This window comes from Pipistrellus kuhlii, unplaced genomic scaffold (assembly GCF_014108245.1).
Source record: "Pipistrellus kuhlii isolate mPipKuh1 unplaced genomic scaffold, mPipKuh1.p scaffold_m20_p_3, whole genome shotgun sequence".
NCBI classification, from domain to species: Eukaryota; Metazoa; Chordata; class Mammalia; order Chiroptera; family Vespertilionidae; genus Pipistrellus; species Pipistrellus kuhlii.
In genome coordinates, this window is record NW_023425529.1 from 46,432,158 (window position 1) to 46,459,322 (window position 27,165).

The window sequence follows — 27,165 nt, forward strand, 5'->3', positions numbered from 1 at the left end:
AGAGAGAGAGGAACATCAATGTTAGAGAGAAACATTGATTGGTTGCCTTCAACCAGAAATTGAACCTGAAACCCAGATATGTGTCCTGACTGGAAATCAAACTGGCAACACTTCTACACATAGACTAATGCTCCAGCTAGGCTGCACACACATTTTTATATGTCCTTGGAGTAGGAAAATATAGATCAGAGGTAGCTCCTGGGTTGGACAAACTCAGTTTTCCACCTGTGAGTCTTTCTTTCTTTTTCTTTTTTTTACATAAAAATATTTTTAAATTTATGTAAAAAAAAGCACCCCTGAATGGCAAACTATAAACTGAAATTTACCTGTAAAATATATGACTGAGAGTAACCTACTAAGAATTCTTACAAATTCGTAAGAAATAGGACAAGCATCTTGATGGCAAAAGCCTCACAGAAGCAATTCACAAAGCACAAAATTAATATAGAAAATTTGAGAGTGTGGCCAGGCAGCTTGAACTGGGCAGTGGATTTTGTAGAATATATTGCCAGGCTCTTGTCTTCTATTCACCTGGCTTCCTCTGATATCCAGGTTAGAGGACCGGGAAAAGTGTGCCTCAGGCCAGGCTTTCAGAAGAATCCACCCCAGAACTTCCCCTTCGAGGAAGGAGGATCTTTCCTGGGAGGAAATTCAGAAGAAATTAGAAGCTGCAGAAGAAAGATGCGAGTCCTATCAAGCTGAGGCCTTAAAGCAGTTTGCTGAGCAATGAGAACACGATACAAAAATGCTTCAGAAAGCAAAGAAGAGAACAAACTACTCAAATGGCAGAAGAGAAATTGACCCACAAAACGGAAGCCAACAAAGAGGCACAAACACTGCTGAAATGGAGGGATGGCGAGAGGACAGCACATTGAAGAAGTTCAGAAGAAGAAAGAATTCAAAGATCCTGCTGATGAGACTGAAGCTCACTCATTTGTTCTGAGAACCGACTTTCTCCCCCTCCTCTTTCTAAATATCCAAGGATTGCACTGGCGAGTGTCATTGTATTTTTGTCCTCCTCCTGACAAATAGCCTAGAACACACATGTGTCAAACACAAGGCCAGCGGGCCAAATCCGGCCTGCCAGGCCTTGCAATGTGGCCCGCACCGCGCTGTCATCACTGCACTCTGCTGCGTTCCATCACAGTGACGCGCGGTGACATAGGAGGCGGCCCTTGCTATCTATTACGCATGCGCATAGATAACAAGTCACGCAAGATTCAGGAGGCGTGACCTATAGTCCGGCATCCGATGTGGTTGTGCGGGTGGCAGAGCAGAGGAGAGAGTGAGTGTGCAGACATAAAAAATACACAGCAGAAGCTGCCAGTTCCTGGCATAAAGTGCAGGCATAAAAATCGCAACAGAGTCTGCTATCTGTACCCAGCCAGGCATTTATTGACTGACTTTTTTTTTCTCCACTCCATCTGCCAAATCAAGCTATCCCTGTGCAGTTTTCAACTTTTTCCTTCTAACGCAGATTTCCAATAAACTATATCTTTTACTGCCAATATTGATCCCAAAATGTCCAAGAAAGGAAAAGTTGACGATGAAGGCAGACAATTTAATGACAAATGGGAAAATGAATACATGTTTGTGCTTAGAGAGGGCAAACCAGTGTGTATATTGTGTTATGAGACAGTGTCGGTGATGAAAGAGTACAATATACGTCGTCATTTTGACACCAAACATAATGTTAAGTATGGCAAATATACTTTGGAAGAAAAGCATAAAATTGTTAAAGAACTAAAAGGCAAACTACAATCACAGCAGCAAATGTTTACAAAGGCTACAGCGAAAAATGATGCTGCAGTGAAAGCAAGCTTTATAGTGGCTGAAGAAATTGCCCGTACTTCAAGGTGTTTTTCAGAGGGTGCCTTTTTGAAGCAATGCATGCTAAAAGTGTGTGAGCAAGTATGCCCAGACCAGATACAGAGTTTTCAAAATGTCAGTTTGTCAAGAAACACCATTGCAGATAGAGTTCAAGAACTCTCAGGAAATCTATCATCACAGCTGGCCGAACAGGCATGCAGTTATCTCGCTTTTTCACTTGCTATCGATGAAAGCACAGACAACACTGATACAGCGCAGCTGTCCATCTTTATACGTGCTACGAAGACCGACCTCTCTGTCACTGAGGAACTTTTGGATGTAGCTGCCATGCATGGGACGACGACTGGTAGAGATATATTTGAGGCTGTGGAGAAATCTATAAATAATTTTAAATTACCCTGGGAAGAGTTGGTGGGGCTAACTACCGATGGCGCACCTTCAATGTGCGGAGAAAAGAAAGGCTTGGTTGAACTAATGAAGGAAAGAATGCAAAAAAGTCACTGCCACACACCCTTGATTACTTATCATTGCATTATCCACCAAGAGGCTATGTGTGGAAAAGTTCTGGACATGAATGACATAATGACCACAGTCATTAAAACTATTAACTTTATACGGGCACGTGGCCTGAATCATCGCCAGTTCCAGCAGTTTTTACAGGAGGTGGGTGCAGAGCATGGAGATGTGCCATACCACACAGAAGTAAGATGGCTGAGCAAGAGCACAGTCCTCAAAAGATTTTTTGAGCTCAGAGAACAAATTGCTCTTTTCATGGAAAGCAAAGGAAAGCCCTTGCCTGAACTGTCAGATCCCGCCTGGCTATGTGATTTTGCTATGATGTGTGACATATGCGAGCATCTCGCCCAACTGAATCTGAAGCTGCAGGGACGCAAACAAGTCATCACGAAGATGTCTGACATGATCACAGCATTCCAGCGTAAACTTCAACTATGGAAGTCCCAACTGGAACAGGACAATCTTGCCCACTTTCCCGTTTGTTTGAGTATCTCAACCACTATTTCTGGTACTTTTTCTTGCAGTCGGCTGGCTACCAAAGTTAGCCGTTTACTAAGTGAATTTGAGCGGCGCTTCTCTGACTTTAGAACACAGCACTCAGGCTTTGACATCTTTGCCAATCCTTTTACAGTTGATGTCAACAATGTGCCCCATCACCTTCAGATGGAGATAATCGAGCTCCAGTCTGATAGTGGCCTGAAATCAAGGTTTCAGGATGTTGAAATTGAGGACTTCTACCCTCTACTGCCCCCTGACTCAATGCCAGAGCTCCGACTTCATGCTGCCCATATTCTATCCATGTTCGGGAGCACCTATCTTTGTGAACAGATGTTTTCAATAATGAATCTGAACAAAAACAAGCACAGATCATGCATTACCGATGACAACCTCCATGCTGTTTTGCGGGTTGCTACAGCCCAAGAAATAAAACCGAACATTGACCCATTGATCCGGGGAAAACGGTGTCAGACATCTAGCCAGAAAACAAAACAATGAGCATTTTAGGTACATTCCAATATTACTGTTTTGCTTGATACCAATATTACTGTTTTGCTTGATAGCATGTGAGTTGGTTAACAGCACTGTTAAGGAAAAGATTGTTCCACTCATTTTAAATTCACATTTCTGGTTAACACTGTCAGTTTATGACTGTTCAGTAAACCATTCGGCCCACGATTTAGGCTAGATTTTAGATTTTGGCCCCTTCTCTGATTGAGTTCGACACCCCTGGCCTAGAAGCTGATGTAGGACCACAGGTAGATCCAGATGATGTTGTTTTAGGGGATTAAGGGGAGACACAGAAAGTGTCCTATTCGTTTTCTAAAGTGTTGAGGTCTTTCTAATGTAGCATTTTTCTTGATCTTTTCTACTTCAGTACACTTGGTGTGCTGGGTCAATAGCTAGTACTGTATTGGCTCTGTGTACATGTTTGTGAAAAAAGTATGCAGTAGCTTCTTTTGAATTGTTAAGATGCTGAATATCAGTTCACTTAAAAAATATTTCTTTATTGATTTCAGAGAGGAAGAGAGAGGGAGAGAGAATCATTGATCAGCTGCCTCCTACACACCTCCTAATGGGGATCAAGCCAAAACCCAGGCAAACCTTCCACAACCTTTATGGCAAGTTCAGGATGAGTTGCAGCAGAGCCGATGATACAATAAGTACACTATATAAGAAATTTGAATTTTGAAGGCATTGGGGGGCCAGATGGAAACCTCTTTTGTGAAGAGGTATACTGGTCCTGCCCACTTTTATTCACTTTGAATACACATTTACTCTTTAGCAATGCATATAGGCAAATCAAAGGTAAAGTTTGGTAAACAATGTAAAGATTATCAGGTCAGGAAATTGCCTTGAGCCATTGTAATCACAGCAGGAGCAATGCTGTGCTGGTGACATCCCTGCTGACCACCCAAGTTTTATGGCCTTCCAGGTTCTTTGTTGCATTTTCATGTCAATACTGTTATGCTTTGGCTTCAAGCACAAACTGTGACCTCCTAGTTCATAGGTCAACACTCAACCACTGAACCACACTGGCCAGATGCCAGGGGTCTTGTCCAGCATCTAGTAGGGTTCTAGAATCTGGAGAAGGGCTGCATGTAAATTATTAAGAAGTCTAGAGATGAAACATAATTTTGGAAGGCATTTTGGGGAGCCAGAGGAGCTTGGCTATAGAGACCAAGTTCTCCTCTCTCTGGATCCCTTACTTTTTATCAACACAAATTGTTCTAAAGCAAAGTAGATATACATATCAAAGACAAGGTTTAGTATACAGAATCCATTGTCAGATTGGGGAACTGCCTATGGCTGTTTAGGTGTTTGGCCAGTAGGAAGCAATAACATGTAGATTGAAATGCCCTCAGGTGTCTGGCAGCAAGCAATCATTTATGCATCATTTTCAGGTTTGGGAAAATGCCCTTAGCCATTTCCAACACGCAATAATATGTATTTTCCAGCCCTTGCTGAAGGCTCAAGGTCCACCAACCTTTTGATGAACTTCTTGCATTTATGACCTGCTGGAATTAGCTTCTGGCAACTAGGTTCTGTTCATTTTTAAATCCCAATTCTGACCTGATATTACCAGATGCTACTGATCTTGAATGGCTAATTAAACTGCACAGTGCTGTTAATAACATTTAAATATACCAGGTTTGTCAGTCACAATGACAAAGATGAGAAGAACGAACATAGCCAGTGGTGGTAAGTATGCAAAATATGAAAAACTGCTGATAGTCATATTGTTGGCAACTTGAGAACTATATCTTTTGACTTTACATCTTTCTGAATTTCTACTAAGAAAAATAAAAATGTATAAAGATTTAGTTAGACTACTGTGACCAATAATAAGAATAGGCTAAATAAATTACAATGGTATATCGATTTAATGAAATACTATACACTCATTAATGTTGCTGAAATATCTGATGGAAAGATGTTCACCATTAAAATTTTTAAATGGAGGCTACCAAGGAGTGTAATCAGAAAGAACAAGTTTTTGTAAACGTAAGTGAGTACTGTGAAAGTCTAACACAATGAATGTTTTCCTTTGAATTTATTTGCTTTTCTACAATGTGCACAGATTACCTGTACATTTTGTTTGTGTTTTTATGAAATAAATATTTATTGTTCAGATTATTAAAATTGTTCTTCCTTTTCACCCCCATAGCTCCTTCCACCTGGTTCCCACCCCACCCTCTGCCCTTACACGTGCCCCTCCCCCCAATGTCCTCATCTATAGGTGTACAATTTTTGTCCAATCTCTTGCCACAACCATCACACCTCTTTCCCCCCAAGAATTGTCAGTCCACTCCCTTTCTATGCCCTTGATTCTATTATATTCACCAGATTATTTTGTTCATTAGATTTTTTATTTATTTAATTTTTAGTTTTACTTGGTGATAGATATGTATTTCTTTTTCATAATTTTTATCTTTACCTTTTTATTTTTCCTCTTCTTAAAGAATACCTTTCAGCATTTCCTATAATACTGGTTTGGTGTTGATAAACTCCTTTAGCTTGTTCTTTTTTGTGAAGCTCTTTATCTGCCCTTTGATTATGAATGATAGCTTTGCTGGGTAGAGTAATCTTGGTTGTAGGTTCTTGCTATTCATCACTTTGAATATTTCTTGATACTCCCTCTGGCCTGCATAGTTTCTGTTGAGAGATCAGCTGACAATCATATAGGTACTCCCTTGTAGGTAACTAATGGTTTTTCTCTTGCTGCTTTTAATATTCTCTCTTTGTCTTTTGCTCTTGGCATTTTAATTATGATGTGTCTTGGTGTGGTCCACTTTGGATTCTTTTTATTTGGGCTTCTTTGTGCTTCCTGGACTTATAAGTCTATTTCTTTCAGCAGGTGGGGGAAGTTTTCTGTCATTATTTCTTCAAATAGGGTTTCAGTATCTCGCTCTTTCTCTTCTTCTGGCACCCCCATAATTTGGATTTTGGTATGCTTGAAGTTGTCCCAGAGGCTCCTTACACTATCTTCAACTTTTTGGATTCTTTTTCTTTTTTGCTTTTCCGGTGGGTGTTTTTTTGCTTCTTTGTATTTCAAATCTTGACTTGATTCTTGCGATCTTCTAGTCTGCTCTTGGATCTCTGAATATTACTCTTTATTTCAGTCAGTGTATGCTTAATTTATAGTTGGTCCTTTTTTATATTCTCAAGGGTCTCACTAAATTTATTGGCAGTTTCTAGAAGATTCTTGAAAACTTTATAACCGTGGTTTTGAGCTGTATATCTAGTAGTTTGCTTTCCTTAATGCCTTTCATTTGTGACCTTTTTCTTTGTCTCCACATTTTTGCTGCTTCCCTGTGTTCATAGAGTGACTTTGTGTACTAGGTGTCCTATAGGGCCCAGTGGCTCAGCCTCCCCAGTTACCTGAGGTGGACACTCTTGGTGCACCCCTTTGTGGGCTGTGTGCATAGTCTTGTTGTAGTTAAGCCTTGATTGTTGTTGGTATTACTGGGAGGATCTGATGTCCAGGCCAAGTGGTTGTGAGGATCAACTGTGTCTACTATGGGAGAACTTCTGTGCTGGAGACACCCTTATGGGGCAAGACTTGCTTCAGTGGGGCTTTAGTGCTCACTGAGTCTGCCCCTTGAGTGTTTCCCTTATGGATTTGAGTAGTTGTACTCTGGATGGTCCCACTCTGACCACTGGGTACACAGGCTCTTGGTTCTCCTTGAAATTTAGCCTCTGCCTGAGGCCACCCAGCAGGAGCTAGGGAGATATCTACAGATTTCTCTTCTTTGTTTGGGGTTTGGAGATGCCCAGTTAAAGCCCAGCTGTGAATGAATGCAAGGTGCTCTGTGGCCCTGGGCCTTCTTTTGGATGTTATGGGTCTCTCTGACCCAGTGGAAGTTTGTTAGGTAGTTTTAGATTTCAAAGGAACAGACCATTCATATGCAAAGCCTCTGTGCACAGGTTGGGTGGGGTGGGTTCTCAGGGGTTCAACAGGGCAGAGCAAACAGCTATGGATGATTCTCAGCCCTACCCTACGAGGCCCCTGGGTCTCAGTGTCCCTTGGTAATTACTGCAAGCACCTCTGAAAAAAGCTGCCCTCTAGTTCTTCCCACTGCCAGACAGTCCAGTTTCTCCCCATATGAGTCTGATTCTCCAGTGTCTTGCTCAGAACTGGATTTCATAGCAATTGGGAGCTTGTGTCTCCCTCCCAATTGAGAAAGACAGCTGTGTTCTCAGTTGCCAGCCCTTTTATTAATGGGCCTCTGTACCGCTGCACTTTACTTCTGCACCTGCTCCGAGTCTTAGTGTGCTTTTCTCTTCCCTTCTAGTTGTAGAATTTCCACTCATCCAGCCTTCCTGTGGTTCTGGATAATGTACGTTTTGTCTTTTAGCTGTAGTTTTCAAGTGGTTGTGCGAGGCAGCAAGTTCCAGAGTTTACCTATGCCACCATCTTGGTTTCTTCTGCTGGTTTGTTTCTAACAGAAGTGAATGGAACTCGAGTTCAGTAGAAAAATCCTAATTTCAAAGCATCAAGTTTGAACTGAAATGAATTACTTCAGGTGAAGTGCACCTGTTCAAAACCCAAGTTTGTCATTTTGTTTGGAACAATTTTTGAGAATCAAGTGGTCATGTAAATAGGTGTAAAATGACAAGAGAACAATTGACAAATTAACTACAAACTTTGTTCCAATATCTATTGCAATATAAGAAATAAAATGACAATTAATGAAAATCACCTTTATTTTAGTCTTCAATGTTGCCTCTCTCCTCCTGCCCCCAATATAAACATGATTAACTTAAAAATGGCATTTACAGTGCCTCTTCAAAGCATTTCCCTTTAATGGGAAACTTAGCCTCACAGAACCCAGACACTGAAAAACATTACATTTTGTTTTCATTATAAGATAAAACAGAATCTGGCATAAGTCAAAGGAAATATATTCATACTTCAAGTCCTTCTCTTCCACAAACGAGCATTGTTATATTATTTCCACTTAACAAAATCTTGTATAATTTATTAATCCACAGAGAGCTCTGGGTTACTCAAAGGTGAGATCCTCTCCTCCCTCAGGCAAGAGGGAGGGAAGGAGGGAGGGGCTGGAAGCCACCCTCCAATTGCTCCAGTGCTTCTTTTTCTGTAGGCCAGCCATGAGGTGAAGATTGGGCTACCTCTCACCTCCCCTTCCTCCCTGACTTCCCCTCTCTGAAGCACCCTCCCCTCCCATAGCCCAGGGCATGTAGGAATAGGACAGGGACAGAGGAGGGCATCCACAGCATGTACTCAGGCCTCCAGGCTTATTTCCTAAGACCATTAATAGTCCACAAGTTTAGGCTTTCCTTATTTCCAGACCAAGCTACCTTAGAGTTTCTCAGGGCTCTCTGGCCTCCAGTCTGTCTCCACTGTAGTCCATGTTCTGGGCTAATGCCTAAGGAATCTCCTGAAGTTCATGCCACATCTCTACTCAAAAGTCTTTAATGACCACCCATTATCCATAGGATAGAGTGCAAATTCCTTGGCTATGTGTCCAAGGCCCTTCATCTTTCAGATCTCATCTCTTGCCTCTGTGAATTATTCCCTGCTTGCTGTGGTGTTATATCTGTATTCATGCTATTTCTCTGTCAGCAGTGAGCGTCCCTCTCCGCCTGCCTGGTGTATTCCACATCAGATGTTGCCTCTTCTCTGGAGTGAATCCAACGTTTTCACTATCACTCCTCCATTGGTTAGTCAGTGTATGTTTAATTTCTAGTTGGTCCTTTTTCATGTCCTCCAGGGTCTCTCTAAGTTTATCGGCCTTTTCTAGGAAATTCTCAAAAACCTTATAACCATGGTTTTGAACTCTATATCCAGTCATTTGTTTTCCTTCATTTCTTTCTTTTGTGATCTGTTTCTTTGTCTCTGCATTTTCACTGCTTCCCTGAGTTGGTAGAGTAGCTTTGTGTGCTAGGTGTCCTATAGGCCCCGTATCTCGGCCTCTCCAGTTACCTGATGTGGACACTCTTGGTGCACCCCTTTGTGGACTGTGTGTACAGCCTTGTTGTAGTTAAGTCTTGATTGTTGTTGGTATCACGAGGAGGGATTGAGCTCCAGGCCAACTGGCTCTTAGGATCAGCTGTGTCTACACCAGGAGAACTTCCCTCAGCCTTTTGTAGCTCCTCTGAGTCTCTGTGTGCTTTCCTCTTCCTTCTAGTGGTAGAATTTCCACTCAGCCCGCTTTCCTGTGGTTCTGGATGATGTTCATTTTGTCTTTTAGTTTAGTTTTGAAATTGTTGTGTGAGGCAGCAGTTAAGTATTTACCTATGCCACTATCTTGGTTTCTCCTCTGATCTTGCATTTCTTTAAAATTTTGGTGCTCTTTTATAATAAACAGAACTATTTGTGTCTGTTAAAATGTTTATTGTGAATTGCAGACTTTATTAATATACTTTTCCTTGTCTCACTTAATGTGTTTGTATTAAAATAAATGTCATCTGATATTAAGATCAATATTCTGCTTTCTAAAATTTGCATATGTGCTTTTGCTATTTTTTTGACTTCCAATCTTTTTGAGTTACTTTCCTTCCTTTCTTTCTCTTTCTTTCTTTCTTCCTTCCTTCTTTCTTTCTTTCTTTCTTTCTTTCTTCTTTCTTTCTTTCTTTCTTTCTCCTTCCTTCCTTCCTTCCTCCTTCCTTCCTTCCTTCCTTCCTTCCTTCCTTCTCCTTCCTTCCTTCTTTCTTCCTTTCTTCCTTCCTTCCTTCCTTCCTTCCTTCCTTCCTTCCTTCCTTTCTTCTTTCTTCTTTCTTTCTTTCTTTCTTTCTTTCTTTCTTTCTTTCTTTCTTTCTTTCTTTCTTTCTTTCTTTCTTTCTTCTTCTTCTTGGTTGCTTTTTTTTTATTCACCCAAGGATAGATTTTCCATTCATTTTTAGAGAGAGTGGAAGGGAGGGGGAGAAACAGAGAGAGAAACATCATTTGAAAGATACACATTAATTGGTTGCCTTCTACTGTGCCCCTATTGGTGTTGAGGATTGAGCCTGCAACTGACTGGATTAAAACCTGTGACCCTCAGTCCACCTGCTGACGTTCTTAATACTGAGCCAAATTGACTAGGACCTGACTTACTTTTCTATTGAATTTTGTATAATTCCTGCAAACAAGACTATTTTCATCATAACCACAATACCACCATTAAAATCAGAAAATTAACATTTGGTATACTATTGATACCTTATTACCATGTAAACTACAGTCCCCATGTGAATGTTGCCAGTTGTACTAATAATGTCCCATATAACAAAAGGATCCAATCAAGGATTAATGTTTAGTTTTCACAGTACTTCAGTCTTTCCTTGATTTTTGTGAATTCCAGTTTTGAAGACTACAGACCAATTGTATAGAATGTCTCTTGATTTGGGTTTATCTAATGTCTTCTTATGATTAGATTCAGGTTCTGTATTTTTGGCAGGAATAGCAAGAAGTGACACTGTATTCTTCATATTACATTTTATTAGGTGTTGCATAAGTTCTATTTGTCCCGTTTTTGTGATGTTAACTTTGATCACTGTTTAACACAATGCCTGGCAGATTTCTCCACTGTAAAGTTACTTTTTTTTTCTCTTTGTAATTAATAAATATATTGTTGGAAGGTACTTTGAAGTTATGTAAATGTCCTGTTACTCATCAAATTTTTGCCAATTAGTTTTAGCACTCATTGATTTTTTGGGGGGCTGAATTATTTATTCCTGAAATTGTTGTCAAATAGTGATTTTCTAGTTCATTCATTACTTCTGCATTCATTAGCTGCTATTCTACTGTCAGGAAAAACCTTTTTCACTTCCCCATGTATATACACTAATACAAATAAATAATACATGCACATTTATATACGACTTTTATTTTAGTAAGTAAATTATAATCCTGTTACCATAATTATAATTATAATTATAATTATAATTATAATTAATTATTATTATTATATTTTCCTTTCCCATTGAACTTGGCTAGTCTGAGACAATTTGACAGTGATAGAATTAAGCTAACTTTCTGGTTAGCTTATGTATTCTTTTGACATGTCTTCATTATTTTTTGAGCACTTTTTAACTTTCTAGTACAGCTAGGCATTCCAGGCTCATCATGTACTTTCTCTGTGCTACTCCTGGTATCAGCCATTTCTCCAAGAATCTCTATTCTTTTAGTGGTATTTAGAAATGAAGATATAGCAGCTTCTTGGAATGTCAGTGCTTCTAGGCCCTTCCATTGGTCAAAGACAGGGAATATATATTTGTGTGAATGTATGTACATTCACACAAATAAATCATATATATCTCTCCCAATAAGTTCTCACTGTTGCCTCTAATTCTAGTCTGGTACCACAGAATTCCAGCTCAGTTACCCTACACCATGTAGACCTCCTTCTCATCCTGCTTGTTTGCTGATACCCCCCCACCAGATCAGTACTTGCACACTCCCTCTCCTCCGTTCCCAGTACCCTTGGGCAGACACCCTCATCATCTTTCTCCACTTCCAACACTCAGCTCCAGCTTTTCAGCATGCCCCCCACCCCGACCCCGCCCATGCAGAGACCTATTTGGTGACTCTATCTATTGGATTTTGCACTGAATCATTAAGGGAAGGAGGGAGGAATCTACTGTTTATAGTTTAGTTTTGCTTTGTGACCCAATCTGGGAATATTTTGCTTTTAATACATGAATTAGTGCTATTTTTATTTATTCATATGAAATGTGTGTTTGGTGCTAGTTTTATCTTTTCAATGTTATCCTTTCATCTTAACAATTCATTATTATTATTTATTTTTTGATATATGGTTTGTATTTCATTTTTTGTGTAGTTTTTTTTAAATAATTTAAATATGTGTAGTTTTAATAGTCCTACTGATTCTTGTTTAACCATAACTTCAAATAATGCACTCAGTTCTTTATCATGTTTTTCATGAATTATAGTATGAATTATTTTCATGGTTTCCTTTATAGCTTTATTATTGCATTAGCAGATGAAAATAGTTTTTGATATCCTATAAAAGTTGTGTAAGTTAGCCTATTTTTATTAATTCCCGTTCTCTCCTCTATCCCCAGCATTCCCATTCTGATTTTTTTTGTTACATTCTCATAGTTTATAACATTTAACTCTGCTCTGTAGCCATAACTCCTCAGCAATTTAGCTTTTATCTTGCATGAAAATGAATTTAGCATTTGCAGCTAATCTTTTTTTACCTAATTTTATCCATTCATCTCTTGGCTGACTAGAGTTTATAATCTAATAGGTTTTTTTCTTTAAGGGTCATAGGAATGGAATGTCTTGAATTCTTGCATTCTGAAAATACTTGTCTGTCACCTTTAGACTGGAAAAATAATTTGAGGAAGTACAAAGTGCTTGGGTCTCATTTTTCTTCTTCTAGAGGAATTTGTAAAGACTCCTCTACCCTTTTGGTGTTAGTTTGAAGCCAACCTCTAATCATATATATAATTAGAGGCCTGGTGCACAAATTTGTGTGGGTCTGTGGGATTGGGCCAAAACTCTCCAACACCGTCCAAGGGGTTCTGTTTGTGAGAGGCTGCAGACCAGGCAGAGGGACCCCATGGGTGCACAGTGGCGTGGAGGGACCCCGGAGGTTGGCCAGATGGGGAGGGACTGTGGGAGGGTTCCAGGATGTGTTAGGCCCATCTTGCTCTGTCCTGATTGGCTGGACCCCAGCAGCAAGCTAACCTACTGGTTGGAGCATCTGCCCCTGGTGGTCAGTGAATGTCATAGTGAGTGGTTGAGGGGCTTTAGCATATCATTAACATATTATGCTTTGATTGTTCAAATGGCCTACTGGTCAATTGGACACTTAGCATATTGGGCTTTTATTATATAAGACTCTTCCCCCTCAGTTCTTCAGTAGCTATGCTGATAGTTTTGCCTGAATGCCCAATGATTCTTTTTAAATTTTTAAATTTTTATTATAGTTGAAATGCAATTTGATATTAGTTTAGGTGTACAACATAGTGATTAAACATTTTTATACCTTACAAAGTGATCACCACAATAAGTCTAGTATTCACCTATCAAATACCTAGTTATATTCCCTAGGCTGTACTTTACATCTTATCACCTATTTTACAACTGGAAGTTTGTACTTAATCTCCTTCCCTTTTTATAATGATTCTTTTTAAAAAAATCTTTGAATATAAGAAATTTTATTTAGACAGTTCTCAGCATTTGTCTTTTTAAATCTGTTTTCCGTTCAATCTGTAGATTGCCATTTTTAAATTTTATTTTATATTTCTTTCTTTATTTAAAATATTTTTATTTCAGAGGCAGGGAGAGGGAGAGAGAGATAGAAACATCAATGATGAGAGAGAATCATTGATTGGTTGCCTCCTGCACGTTCCCTATTGGGGATTGAGCCTCCAACCCGGGCATGTGCCCTTGACCTGAATCAAACCTGGGACCCTTCAGCTCGTAGACCAAGGCTCTATCCACTGAGTCACACCGGCTAGGGCTCACATTTTATTATTAATGTTAGTTTTTATTTGTGGTAAAATACATAGAACATAGAACTTACCATCTAAACCATGTATAAGTATACAGTTCAATGGTGTTAAGTACATTTATGTTTTTGTGCAACCGATCTCCAAAACTTTTTTCAAGTTGCAAAACTGAAACTCTTCATCTATCAAACAACTCCCCATTTCTCCCTCACCCGAGTCAGATTCAAATTTTATTTTTAAGGAACACTTTAATTATGTCTTTAATTCTGCTTTTCTTTTCTAGGTGATCAGTTCTTTTTTTCAGGAGCAGTCCTCATACATATGGTGGATCTAGTTATAAACAAGGTGTCTTTGATTTTATTCCTCTGAGTATATTATGCACTTTGTCTGCTCTGCCCATGAGCTGTCATCATGGAAACTGTGTCAGCTTCCTCCCTCAATTTGGTTCCAGTTTCACTGGACTTGGCAGAAGTTCTTCATAAAAAGTGTTATTTGAGCCCAGCTGGTGTGGGTCAGTGGTTGAGCATTGACCTAGGAACCAGGAGGTCATGGTACAATTCTCAGTCAGGGCACATGCCAAGGTTGCAGGCTCCATCCCCACTGTGGGGTGTGCAGGAGGTGGCTGATCAATGATTCTCTATCATCACTGATGTTTCTTTCTCTCTCCCTCTTTCTTCCTATCTGAAATCAATAAAAAATATTTTTTAAAAAGGAAAGTATTATTTGGGGTTGTTTTCATCCAAAATGAAATTTATATAACTGTATTTATTTTCCTTGTGGTAAATCAATTTAATTGGTTTCAAAGATAAGACATTGGTAGATGTATCTTTATTCCTTCTCATTATATTTGGAATTGCGTTGAGTGTTTCTCTTATTAATTTCTATATAATTTATTGGAACAGTGATTTTCAGCTCATGGAACATATAAAATAATTACTTAAATTCTGCATCATGCCAAAAATTAAACTTTTTGTTGATTTGACCAAAAAAAGATATAATTTTGATTCATTCACACTGGATGGCTATTGTTGTGTTGGCCATTGTTTTTTTTATTTTTTTATTTGACAATTTAAGGGAAAAGAAGTTAATGCCCCTGACTAAATAGTCATGTTTTAGAAAGTCTTGTGGCATACCAGATGAAAATCAATGATTTAGAATATCACCCATAGCTGAACATCCAATTCCACAACCCCAGAATTAGGAAAACAATTGCCAATGGAAAGAACTTACAACCCCAAATAACACTTACCTTTTTAAGTATATTTTTAAATTTGTTTATTATTTCTTGTCATTCCATGAAACTGGGTGTGGGAAGGGGATGGATTCTCTATCATCATTGATGTTTCTTTTAGCTGGACACAGATGCGTTTGTATGTGTCTTGAGTGGTTTTTGTCAGAGAGACCACCTTCTGCTCCCCACACCCCCAACAAAAGTAATATGTTAAGGTAACATACAACAAGGGGAAGCTGCCGATGCCTTTTTCCTTGTTGATCTGCCCAGGGATTTTGGACTGCTGCCATTGTCCACGGGGATGAACCATTTCACTGGGCCTGGGGTCTCCTCTGGAACAGTGTCTGGGAAACCTTCCCCTTCATCAGGCTTTGTCATGGCCACTGTACCATCCAAAGCACAGAGATGGTTAAAGTTTTCTGCCCTTTGAGGGATAGGGGGAACGTGGGGTGTATTGGAGTGCTGGAAGGCAGATAACACCAGAGCCTGGGTGGGTACTGTCAGTGGGGAGGATGGGAGAAGTGTTGTGTGCAGGGATGGGCCTGAATGGACAGTGCCTACATGAATCTCCATCATTCAATACACAGGCCGTTTGTGAAATAAGCATCTGTTATCCATTGAGTATTAGGGGCCCATCAGGACAGTGAAATGGATTACACATAGACTTGGTTCTGAAGAGTTATATACCTTCAAATAGGTAAAGAGATAGCACAGTGGATACATTAATTTCACAGGATGAGAATGGAGAGGTGAGTGGGAGGGGTGAATTCATTCAACATTCATTCCAGGCACTGTTTTAGGAATTGAAGCTATACCAGCAAAAAAAACCCCAGAAATCTCTGCTCTCCTGGTGTTTACGTTCTAGTTAAGAAAATTGATAAATAAGTAAATTACATAGTATATTGGGTAGTGAGAAATGCTATAAGATAAGATCCAGAGATCTGCTCTACAACATAATGTCTGTACAACATTGTGTACTTAAAACTTGTTAAGCCCTGGCCTGTGTAGCTCAGTTGTTTGGGCTTTGTTCCATGCACCAGGAGGTTGACAGTCTGATTTCCAGTCAGGGCAGATGCCTAGGTTTTGGGCTCAATCCCCAGTGGGGGTGTGTGCAGGAGAGAGCCTATCTATGTTCCATTGATGTTTCTCTCTACTTCTCCCTCTCCCTTCCTCTGTCTATAAATCAATAAAAACAAAATGAAATAACAATAACAAAAAAGCAGACATTTGCAATACTTTCAATAATAAAGATGAATTTAAAAAAACCACACTGAAGTAAAAGAATTAAATACTGAGAAATAAATTTAACCAAGAGATAAAATATCTGTGCAGTAAAAACTGAAAGACATATATATCAATATAATGGACTATTATTCAGCCACGAGAAAAAGGGAAATCCTGCCATTTGAAACAACATGGGTAGAGCCGGAGGATATTATGCTAAGAGAAATTAAGTGAGAGAAAGACAAGTACTTTATGATCTAATTTATATGTGAAATCTAAAAAACCAAACGAATGGAAACAAAGTAGATTGGTGGTTGCCACGTCTTAGGAGGGGGGGAGGATATGGGTGATGGTGGTCAAAGGCTGTGATTTTCCAGTTATAAGAAGAAGCCAGGGCCGAGACCGGTTTGGCTCAATGGATAGAGCGTCGGCTTGGGGACTGAAGGGACCCGGGTTCGATTCCGGTCAAGGGCATGAACCTTGGTTGCGGGCATATCCCCAGTAGGGGGTGTGCAAGAGGCAGCTGATCGATGACTCTCTCTCTCATCGATGTTTCTAGCTTTCTATCTCTCTCCCTTCCTCTCTGTACAAAATCAATAAAATATATTAAAAAAAAAAAAAAAAAAAAAAAAAAAAAAAAAAAGAAGAAGCCAGTAGCCTGCTGAGATGTTGAATATGTGAATAGGGGTGTGTGTTATTTTCCTACCATAAACTGGATGATTTAAAACAACAAAAATTTATTGTCACTTAGTTTTGGAAGCTAAAAGTTCAAAATCAAGGTGTCAACAGGGCCATCCTCTTTCAGAAACCTGTAGGGAAGGGAGAAACCAAGATGATGGCATAGGTAAATGCCTAACTGCAGCCTCGCACAACAATTTCAAAAAAAAATACAACTAAAATACAAAATGGATGTTATCCAGAACTACAGGAAAGTTGACTGACTGGAAATTCTACAACTAGAAGGAAAGAGAAAGCCAGAAGGAAAATGAGAGGAGCTGTAAAAGCCTAAGGTACAGAGACAGTGCACACGTGGGGAGAGGACAGAGCTGGAGAGAAGGGGGCTGCTGAGTGCTTGGCTGGCGTTCCCCAGTGGGAAGGAGATAAAAGCTCCGGACTGTGCTGAGCCCCAGTTCTAACTGCACTGATCCCCAGTTCTCGGCCAGGCTCTGGGGACCCAGGCTCATATGGAGGAAATCTGGGCTCTAAGGTGGGAACTCAGGGGAGCGGAGAAAGGCAGAGCTCCGGAGGCGTGCACGTGAATACGTGCAGAGGACGGACTGTTGACTATGCCACTGGATTGCCCTAGCGGGAAGGAGACAAAAGATACAGACTACTCTTAACCACACTTCCAACCCCACTTCTAATTTCACTGAACCCCAGTTCAGGGCTCAATGGGGGAGAGACTGGACTGTCTGGAAGCAGGCAAAACTCAAGGGTACCTTTCTCTCAGAGGTGCTTGCAGCGAGTACCAAAGGACACTGAGGAACATTGAGATTCAGGAACCTCATAGGGTGGGGCTGATGGGAAGCCAAGGCTGTAGGCTTCACCCTGAAACTCTGCCCCATCAAAACTGAGCACAGAGGCTTTTGCAATTTTCCAAGTCTAGTCAAATAAGGCTGTCTCCTGGCATAGACACAGCTGATCCTCACATCCAATTGTCCTTGAGGTCAGTTCCTCCCAGTCATCCCAACAAAAATCAAGACTTAACTACAACAAGGCTGTGCTCACAGCCCACAAAGGGGTGCACTGAGAGTGTCTATCTCAGGTAACTGGGAAGCTGACCCACTGAACCATATAGGACACCTTAGCACACAAAGCCACCCTACCAACAAAGGGAAGCAGTGAAAATGCCAAGACAAGAAAACAGATCACAAATGAAAGAAATGGAGGACAAAAAGCAACTGGATATAGAGTTCAAAACCTCGTTTATGAGGTTTTCCAAGAATTTCCTAGAAAAGGCCGATAAAATAAACAAGACCTATGACGATATGAAAAGAGATCAAATAGAAATAAAGAATACATTATTTGAAATAAAAAGTATTATACAGAGTCCTAAAAACATAATGGAAGATCTCAAGAATCAAGTCAAAGATTTGGAACACAAAGAGCCAGAACACACACCTCCACAGAAGCAAGAAGACAAGAGAATCGAGAAAGTTGAAGATAATGTAAGAAACTTTTGGGACAACTTCAAGCGAACCAACATCAGAATTATGGGGGTCCCAGAAGAAGAGAGAGAGCAAGATACCGAAAACATACTGAAAGGAATAGTGACAGAAAACTTTTCCCACCTTGTGAAAGAATTAGATTTACAAATCCAGGAAGTGCACAGAACCCCATACAAAAGGAATCCAAAGAGGACCACACCAAGACACATCATAATTAAAATGCCAAGAGCAAAAGACAAAGAGAGAATATTAAAAGCAGCAAGAGAAAAGCAGGTAGTTTCCTATAAAGGAGTACCCATACGGTTGTCAGCTGATTTCTCAACAGAAACCACGCATGCCAGATGGGAATGGCAAGAAATATTCAAGGTGACGAAAAGCAAGAACCTACAGCCAAAAATACTCTACCCAGCAAAGCTATCACTCAGAATCAAAGGCCAGATAAAGAGCTTCACAAATAAAAAGAAAGCTAAAGGAGTTCATTACCACCAAACCAGAATTATATGAATTGCTGAAGGGTGTTCTTTCGGAAGAGAAAGAAAATAAAGATAAAAATTATGAACAACAAATACATAACGCTCAACAAGTGAAGCTAAAAACCAAGGGAATTAAAAAATCTGATGAACAATATTAACTGGTGAATACAATAGAATCAGAGGTATGAAAGTTGAGTGATCTGACAATTCTAGGGGAAAAGGGGAGTGGGGGGTGCAGGAAGGATCTGAACATAAACTGTGCACCTATGGATGAGGACCATGGGGAATGGGGAAAGGGCAGAGGGTGGGATGGGAACCTGGTGGAGGGGAGAAATGGAGGGGGGGAAAATGAGGAACATTTGTAATAATACGAACAATAAAGATTTATTTATTTATTTTAAAAAAGAAAAGAAACCTGTAGGGAAGAACCCTTCACTACCTCTTCTTGTTCATGGTGTTGGCATCACACCAGTTCCTGCCTTCTTAGTTACATGACCATCTATCCTTGCATGTCTTTACAGAATCTTCCCTCTGTGTGTGTCTGTGTCCCAATTTCTTCCTCTCTCTCTCTCTCTCTCTCTCTCTCTCTCTTTCTCTCTCTCAAGATTTTTAAAATTGATTTATAAAGAGAGAGGAAGGGAGGAGAAACCAAGATGTTGACATAGGTAAACACTGGAACTTGCTGTCTTGAACAACCACTTGAAAACTACAGCTAAAAGGCAAAACAGTCATTATCCAGAATCACAAGAAGGCTGGATGAGTAGAAATTCTGCAACTAGAAGGGAAGAGAAAAGCACACTGAGACTCAGAGGAGTTGCAGAAGTAAAGTGCAGAGGTTTGGAGGTATGCGGAAAGGGGCTGGCAACTGAGGATGTGGCTGACGTTTTCAATCGGGAGGGAGACACAAGCTCCCAACTGTTCTGAACTCCAGTTCTGGGCAAGACTCTGGGGACCCAGACTCATATGGGGAGAAACTGGACTGTCTGGCAGCAGACGGAAATAGAGGGGTGGCTTTCTCTCAGACGTGCTTACAGTGATTACTGAGAGACACTGAGATCCAGGGGCCTCTTAGAGCAGGGCTGATGACCAGCCATAGCTTATTGCTCTGCCCTGAGACTCTGCCCCATCCAAGTTGTGTGAAGAGGCTTTTGCATATGAATGGCTTATTCCTTTGAAATCTAAATTTACCTAACAAACTGCATCTGAGTCAGAGAGACCAAGAACATCCAAAAGAAGGCCCAAGGCCCCATAGCAACTTGCATTGCTTCACAGCTGGGCCTCATGTGGGCATCTCCTAAACCCAAACAAAGAAGAGGAATCTGCAGATATCTCCCTAGCTCCCACTTGGTGGCCTCAGGCAGAGGCTGAATTAGCACCTCCTTGGAGATCCAAGAGCCAGTGTACCCAGTGGTCAGAGTAGGACCATCTAGAGTACAACTCCTCAGATTCATAAGGGACACACTCAGGGAGCATATTCAGTGAGCACTAAAACCCCATTGAAGCAAGTCTTGCCTCATAAGGGTGTCTCCAGCACAGGAGTTCTCCCATCATAGACACAGCCGATCCTCATAGCCCATTGGCTTGGAGGTCAATTCCTCCCAGTGATAACAACAACAATCAAGTGATGTCAATTCCTCCCAGTGATACCAATAAGTCTCCTATAGTTAAGGAGGCTTAACTATAAGACTGATCACCCAACTCACAAAGGGGTGCACCAAAAGTGTCAACTTGAGGTAACTGGGGAGGCTGAGCCATGGGCCCTATAGGACACCTAGTACACAAAGCCACTCTATGAACACAGGGAAGCAGCAAAAATGTGGAGACAAAGAAAAAGGTCACAAATGAAAGGAATTAAGGAAAGCAAACTACTGGACATAGAATTCAAAACCACGGTTATAAGGTTTTTCAAGAATTTCCTAAAAAAGGCCCATAAATTTAGTGAGACCCTCAAGAATATGAAAAGGACAACTATAAATTAAGCATACACTGACTGAAATAAAGAATAATATACAGAGATCCAACAGTAGACTAGAGGATTGTAAGAATTAAGTCAAAGATTTGAAATACAAAGAAGCCAAAAACACCCAACTGAAAATGCAAAAAGCAAAAGAATCCAAAAAGTTGAAGATAGTGTACGGAGCCTCTGGGACAACCTCAAGTGTACCAACATCCAAATTATGGGGGTGCCGAAAGAAGAGAGAGAGCAAGATACTGAAACCCAATTTGAAGAAATAATGACAGAAAACTTCCCCAACCTGGTGGAAGAAATAGACGTACAAGTCCAGGAAGGACAGAGAACCCCAAAGAAAAGGAATCCAAATAGGACCACACCAAGACACATCATAATTAAAATGCCAAGAGCAAAACACAAAGAGAGGAGCTTAATAGCAGCAAAAATTTTTTTAAGATTAATTAAGGTAAAGTTAATTACTTACAAGGGAGCAACCATACAATTCTCAGCTGATCTCTCAACAGAAACTATGCAGGCCAGATGGAAGTGGAAAGAAATATTCAAAGTGATGAACAGCAAGAACCTACAACCAAAATTACTCTACCCAGCAAAACTATCATCCAGATGTTCAAACTGTGACCTCCTGTTCAGATAAAGAGTTTGACAGATAATAAAAAGCTAAAGGAGTCCATCAACACCAAACAAGTAAAGAATAATATATAGAGATCCAACAGTAGACTAGAGGATTGCAAGAATTAAGTCAAAGATTTGAAATATAAAGAAGCAAAAAACACCCAACTGAAAATGCAAAAAGCAAAAGAATCCAAAAAGAAATAAAGAATAATATACAGAGATAAAATGCTGAAAGGTATTCTTTAAGAAGAGGAGGAAGAAGAAAAACGTAAAGATAAAAATTATGAACAAGCCAAAACCGGTTTGGCTCAGTGGATAGAGCGTCAGCCTGTGGACTGAAAGGTCCCAGGTTCGATTCCGGTCAAGGGCATGTACTTTGGTTGCGGGCACATCCAATATGGGGTATGCAGGAAGTGGCTGATGATGATTCTCTCTCATCGATGTTTCTGGCTCTCTATTCCTCTCTATTCCTCTGTGTAAAAAAATCAATAAAATGTATATTTTTTAAAAAAATTATGAACAACAAATATCTATCAACAAGTGAATCTAAAAATCAAGTGAATAAAAAAATCTGATGAACAGAATAAACTGGTGAATCAGGGGCATTGAAAGGGAGTGGAATGACAATCCTGGGGCAGGGGGGAAAGGGGTGTGGGAATTGTGGGAAGAGACAGGACAAAAATCATACACCTATGGATGAGGACAGTGGGAGTGGGGGTAAGGGTATGGGATAATATGGGAACTGGGTGGAGGGGATCTATGGGGGGAAAAAGAAGAACAACTTTAATAATCTGAACAATAAAGATTTAATTTAAAAAAAAGAGAGAGAGAGAAGGAGAAACATCGATGTGAAAGTGACATATCAATTGGCTGCCTCCTGCACACCTGCATCAGTGCACAGGACGATGCCCAACCAACTGAGCCACACCAACCAGGCCCAGCAAATTAACTGGCCCAGTGTGGAAAGTATGAGTGGAAGGCAGGAGGGATGCATTTTTACTAATGCCACAAGAAACTGACCTTTGTAGCAATAACTCAGGATTTGACTATTTTCAGGATCATAAATCCTGGATCTTTGGAGGTTGATTAATTTTTGGAAGTGCTCAAATTTCACTAGGAGCCGTTGTGAAGAAGGAGGAGGCAGACGAATCGAGTGGCATTTGGAGCAAGAGGCCCACCACATGTGGCTGTGGCTCAGTGTGACTAAAAGGGCTTGTTAGAGGCCGTGTCCTGAAAGTGGGCTGTGACTGGCTCAGGGTATGGGCTCCAGGCAGGAATTTTCTCCCTCTCCCTCAGGCCCACCCAACAGAACACAGGCACACAACAAGTTATATGCTTTCAATTTAATTGCTCTGAGCTCTACACATGTTTAAGGCATTTGGTTTTTAGATTTCATTTCGTACGCATTGTACAGAATTCTATTATAAAGGCCAATCTTCAGAATCTCATAGCTCCCTGGAAGAAAGCAGAGATGAAAAGGAGGCTTGATGGGCCCCAACCACCACCCACCCATTCCATCCTCAACTCAATCTTCTTTCCAACCTCCCTGTGCCCCTGAGGGCCTGACACAGAAGTCAGAGGGAGGGAGGTTAGATTCACAAGAGGCCAAAGGATGAGCCCTATCCCCAGCCTGGGCAGGAGTGAGAGAAAGAGAAATGAGCAAGCAGACTCTGCAGTGGGAAGGTTGGGGGTCGGACCCCAGGGGGATCTGGTATTAGACAACCATGCATTTTGAATGTGGACGAGAAATTTGAGCCATTTAAGGCACAAATGAAGGAAATTTCAATGGAGAGGGGCTGCGGTAGTCTTGCATCCCCTTCCTGAGATATCCTGTGCAGGGTGATGGTGGGGGTATGGCTGGTGGCTGGTGAGTATTCCCGTTCCCACAAGGCTTTGCCTTAGGATGCACTCACATTTAAGTTGCATTTTTAATTGTCCAATGATTGACGGCAGGACTTGTTTTGCGAGTTCAATGCGTTCTTTTATGTTCTTGATATCCTCCTTTATCAGACCTAATTTTGGAGCAGGAGAATCACATCAGCAGAAAAGCCATGTCATTAAAAAAGTTCCCACCTCTTCCTCTCTTCCCCCATTACCCTTGTATAATTCCTAAAGTGCGGAAGTTTTGCTGAGGGGCTCAGCTTCTCATAGGAAAGTGGGTGGGCCAGGAAGGAAGCCATGTATAGTGAGGCAGCAAAATCTACTATTGCACAGACTCTGTGTTAGCGTGCAGTGTTCACCTCATTTATGCGTTGTGTTCAGGTGAACAAATGAATGTCTGCTTCTTCTGGGCTTGTCTTTGTGCACAGAGGCATCATGTAGACCTGATGCCAGAAATTTCTCTGGGCTGTATCTGTTATAGAGACAGAGACTTACCTATTAAAATGTCTTTTAGCTTCGCGGTTGACTCCTGGTCTGCTTTGGTTGTCTCTTGGAGCGCATCAGATTGCACTGGAGTTACAAACACACAGATTTGTTGATTTTAGCAAAGTCAAGTGTATTTTTCCCCCTTAAGAATGGGTGGCAGGCCTAAGATACCTAATATGTGCTGGGTGCCAGGATACAGAAATGATATGGCATAAACTCTCCCTCTTAAGACAAATGGGATTTCTACACACCATGTGCTCATTATAGATGAGTGTTTGTTTCTCCCACCCTCTTCCCTCCCCCACTCGCTCCCCGCACTCCCCCCTCCCACCTCCCAGCCACTTCCCCTCACCCCAATGCATCTGATGAAATCTTAACTTCTAACAGAATGGTATTAGGAGGTGTGGCCTTAGGGAGGTGAAGCCCTCATGAATGACATTAGTTCCCTTGTAGAAAGGACCACAGAGAGCTCTCTCCTCTTCTTTCCACCATGTGAGGATACAATGAAAAGTTGGCAGTCTTCAACCTGAAAGAGGGTCCTCACCAGAACCTGACCATGCAGACACCATGGTCTTAGATGTGTAGCCTCCAGGACCATGGGAAATACCTTTCTGTTGTGTAAGCCAGTGTATGGTTACTTGTAACAGCCCGCCCGAATGGACTGAGACAGCACCTCTTGGGAGATGGGCAGGGTTGGGGAGGAATGGAGAGAGGAATGTGGGGAGCAGTTAGGGAGCATGGTAGAGAGAAGCGGGTCTTGAATGCAGGATTTTGGCAGGGAGGCTGTTCTAAAGGGGATTCGTTTGGGGCAGGAAGTGAGTCAGCAAAAGCTTTGGGGAAGGCATGTGTGGGACAGGTGGGTAGAATATGAGGAAGTTAAATTTAGCAGATGTGGGTAGTACATGAAGGAGAGGCATGGGAAAGAGGGTTGGAAATGGGGTGTGAGGCCAGATAGTGGGCAGCTTGCAAAGCAGCTGGGAGTCACGAAAGCTGTTTACAGGTAAAGGTCTGAATACTGCATGGGACATTGCCCTTATTATTTGACCTTATCATTTTCTCCCTTTTATTCATAAAAGCCTTTCTCCACTCTCCCCATTAACCTTGCCTGTATGAGTTCTCCTGCTTCTTCCCTACACCTGTCCCACCCTAAGCCATGCTCTTCTATTACCACCAAGATCAGGACCCAGTCCCCTCTCCCTGAATTCCTCCCCACAGCCTCCCTGACATCTCAGCTGTTCAACCCTTCCCAAGGGCAGAAACCAGAGGGAGAAAACTCACTGGTCTCAGAGTCATCAGCAGTTGTTGTGGGATCACTGTTGGTATCTTCTTTTTCTGTAAACAAGAAGAGAGACAACTATGAGGACTGAACCTGATCCACACCAGAGCCATCCTCCCTCCCACTCCCAATTCTGAACTCTCAGAAATGTTTGTGGACACTGGGGTACAAATTTCACTGTTGGCTGAGCAGGTCCTTCTGCCACACCAATGGGTCCATCAGAGCATTCTTTCTGATGTTTAACTCCTCCTGCAGTTTCTTTTTTGAAGCAGAAAAGTGGGATATTCCTCTGAAAATTTCCCTCTTCCTGTGCCTTTCACTGTGAGGGTGCCCTAAGCTAGTGTCAGGGAGCCAGTCATGGCCTGTGGTGGTAGAAGTTGGCAGTGCAGAGGCCACTGGGTCATGCTCAGGTCATTTATGGGATTGGGTTATAGCTCTAACTCCCCTTATTCTTTCAACACAATGTTTATACAAAGTCTGCTAAGTGAAGGGAGTTCTATGATGAAGAAGGTGGACAAGATCCCATCCCTTCAGAGCTAACAACCTTATTATTTAGATGGTGCAATATGGGCAAAAGAGGTCTCATTGGTTCTTTATGTACTTTATTTTTAAGGAAGACTTTCTTGAGAAATTCATACCTAAAGTGAAATTTCACAGATGAGAAAGCACTGGTTAGGTGATATTCAGAGTTGGCTGGGGAAGGGGACAGGCAGAAGGAAGAGCAAGAAGGAAGGTCCCAGTGTTTGAGGAATGACATGGTTATCCTGGCCCAAATAGTGCCTTTGTGCAATTGGAAAAGGCATCCTGAGAGAGAGGCATGGGCAGGGTTCGCTGCTTGGCAAGTGGAACAGGGGCTAGATTTCAGCCCCTTCAGCTTCTCTGCCTGGTACCCCTGTGTAGGGAACAACCTGCCCAGCTATATACAGTGACCCAGAGGCCCTGCAATAAGAGCAAAGGAGGATGTGTGAGGAGATGGCCAGAGGTTTCCTACCCCATCACCCCTCCACACAGCAATGGGGTAAATAGGCCACATGTAGAGAATTGGGGGCTGGCAGGGGGGCCAGGTAGGAGGGGTCAGGAGTCACTTGCAGAAGGAAGAGAAGCCAGCACAGCATTAGGAGAGAAAGAGAGGTCTAAAGTCAGGAAGGAAGGCTTCCCTGGACTGTGAGGGCTTCTGCAGTGGGAGGGCCATACTCACGGGCACAGACCAGGGTCCCAGCCAGAGCTGCCAGGAGGAGAAGAGATGTGAATCTCATGGTTGATGCTCAGGAGTGAGTATCAAAGCAGAATCCTCAGAGGATCGCAAGTACAGTGCTGAGACTGCTGGGCCCTTTTAAGGACACCAAGGGCCAATGGGAAAGAAACTAGTGTGACTTCCTCCTCCCCCTCCCCTTCTTTCCCAGATTGTCACCTGCTAAATTAACAAGGATGAGCTGGGGCTGGCAGATACCTGGCACCAACCTTATTTTTCCTTCTCCACCCCACCTGCCCTCTGGGTTCACATCTCTGGGATCTCAGATTTGGTTTGGGAGATTTTAAAATGTGTCTGCTGAGGGCCGAAACCTGTTTGGCTCAGTAGATAGAGTGTCGGCCTGCAGACTGGAAGGTACCAGGTTTGATTCCGGTCAAGGGTATGTACCTTGGTTGCGGGCACATCCCCAGTAGTAGGGGGTGTGCAAGAGGCAGCTGACCGATGATTCTCTCTCATAGATGTTTCTACCTCTCTATCCCTCTCTTCCTCTCTGTAAAAAAATCAATAAAATATATTTTAAAAATGTGCCTGCTGAGGGTACTGGGAGGACTCATAGTCTTGGCATCTCTCCTGAAGGAGATTGGGGTTTGGGAGCTCACATTACCTACCTCTTGTCTAGATCTCCACTGGACTCAGTGCAGGGGCTTGAAGGTTTCTCCAGGCTAAGTGGGCCCCATTCCCTGGAGAGGCCACACTCAGAACACACTTGGGGACTGAGTTCATGGCTCCTTTACCTTCTTGAGTTCATGGTGCCTTCTCTGGAGTTGTCTTCTGCTTTTACACTTAAATTTTCCATAGGAAGAACTGCCCCAGA

The 27,165-nt window shown here is 41.6% G+C and overlaps 1 long non-coding RNA gene and 1 pseudogene across 1 annotated transcript; one reads left to right on the plus strand and one right to left on the minus strand.

The window, feature by feature from the left end:
• The first annotated feature begins 399 nt into the window (after positions 1-399).
• LOC118729481 lies at positions 400-1,032 on the plus strand (annotated as a pseudogene).
• Positions 1,033-8,068: 7,036 nt separating this feature from the next.
• LOC123653190 lies at positions 8,069-24,108 on the minus strand. Its single transcript, XR_006742849.1, has 3 exons — positions 23,469-24,108; positions 9,617-9,627; positions 8,069-8,079 (listed from the first exon to the last, which is right to left on the minus strand). It is a non-coding gene; the product is annotated as an uncharacterized LOC123653190 (long non-coding RNA).
• Positions 24,109-27,165: the final 3,057 nt, after the last annotated feature.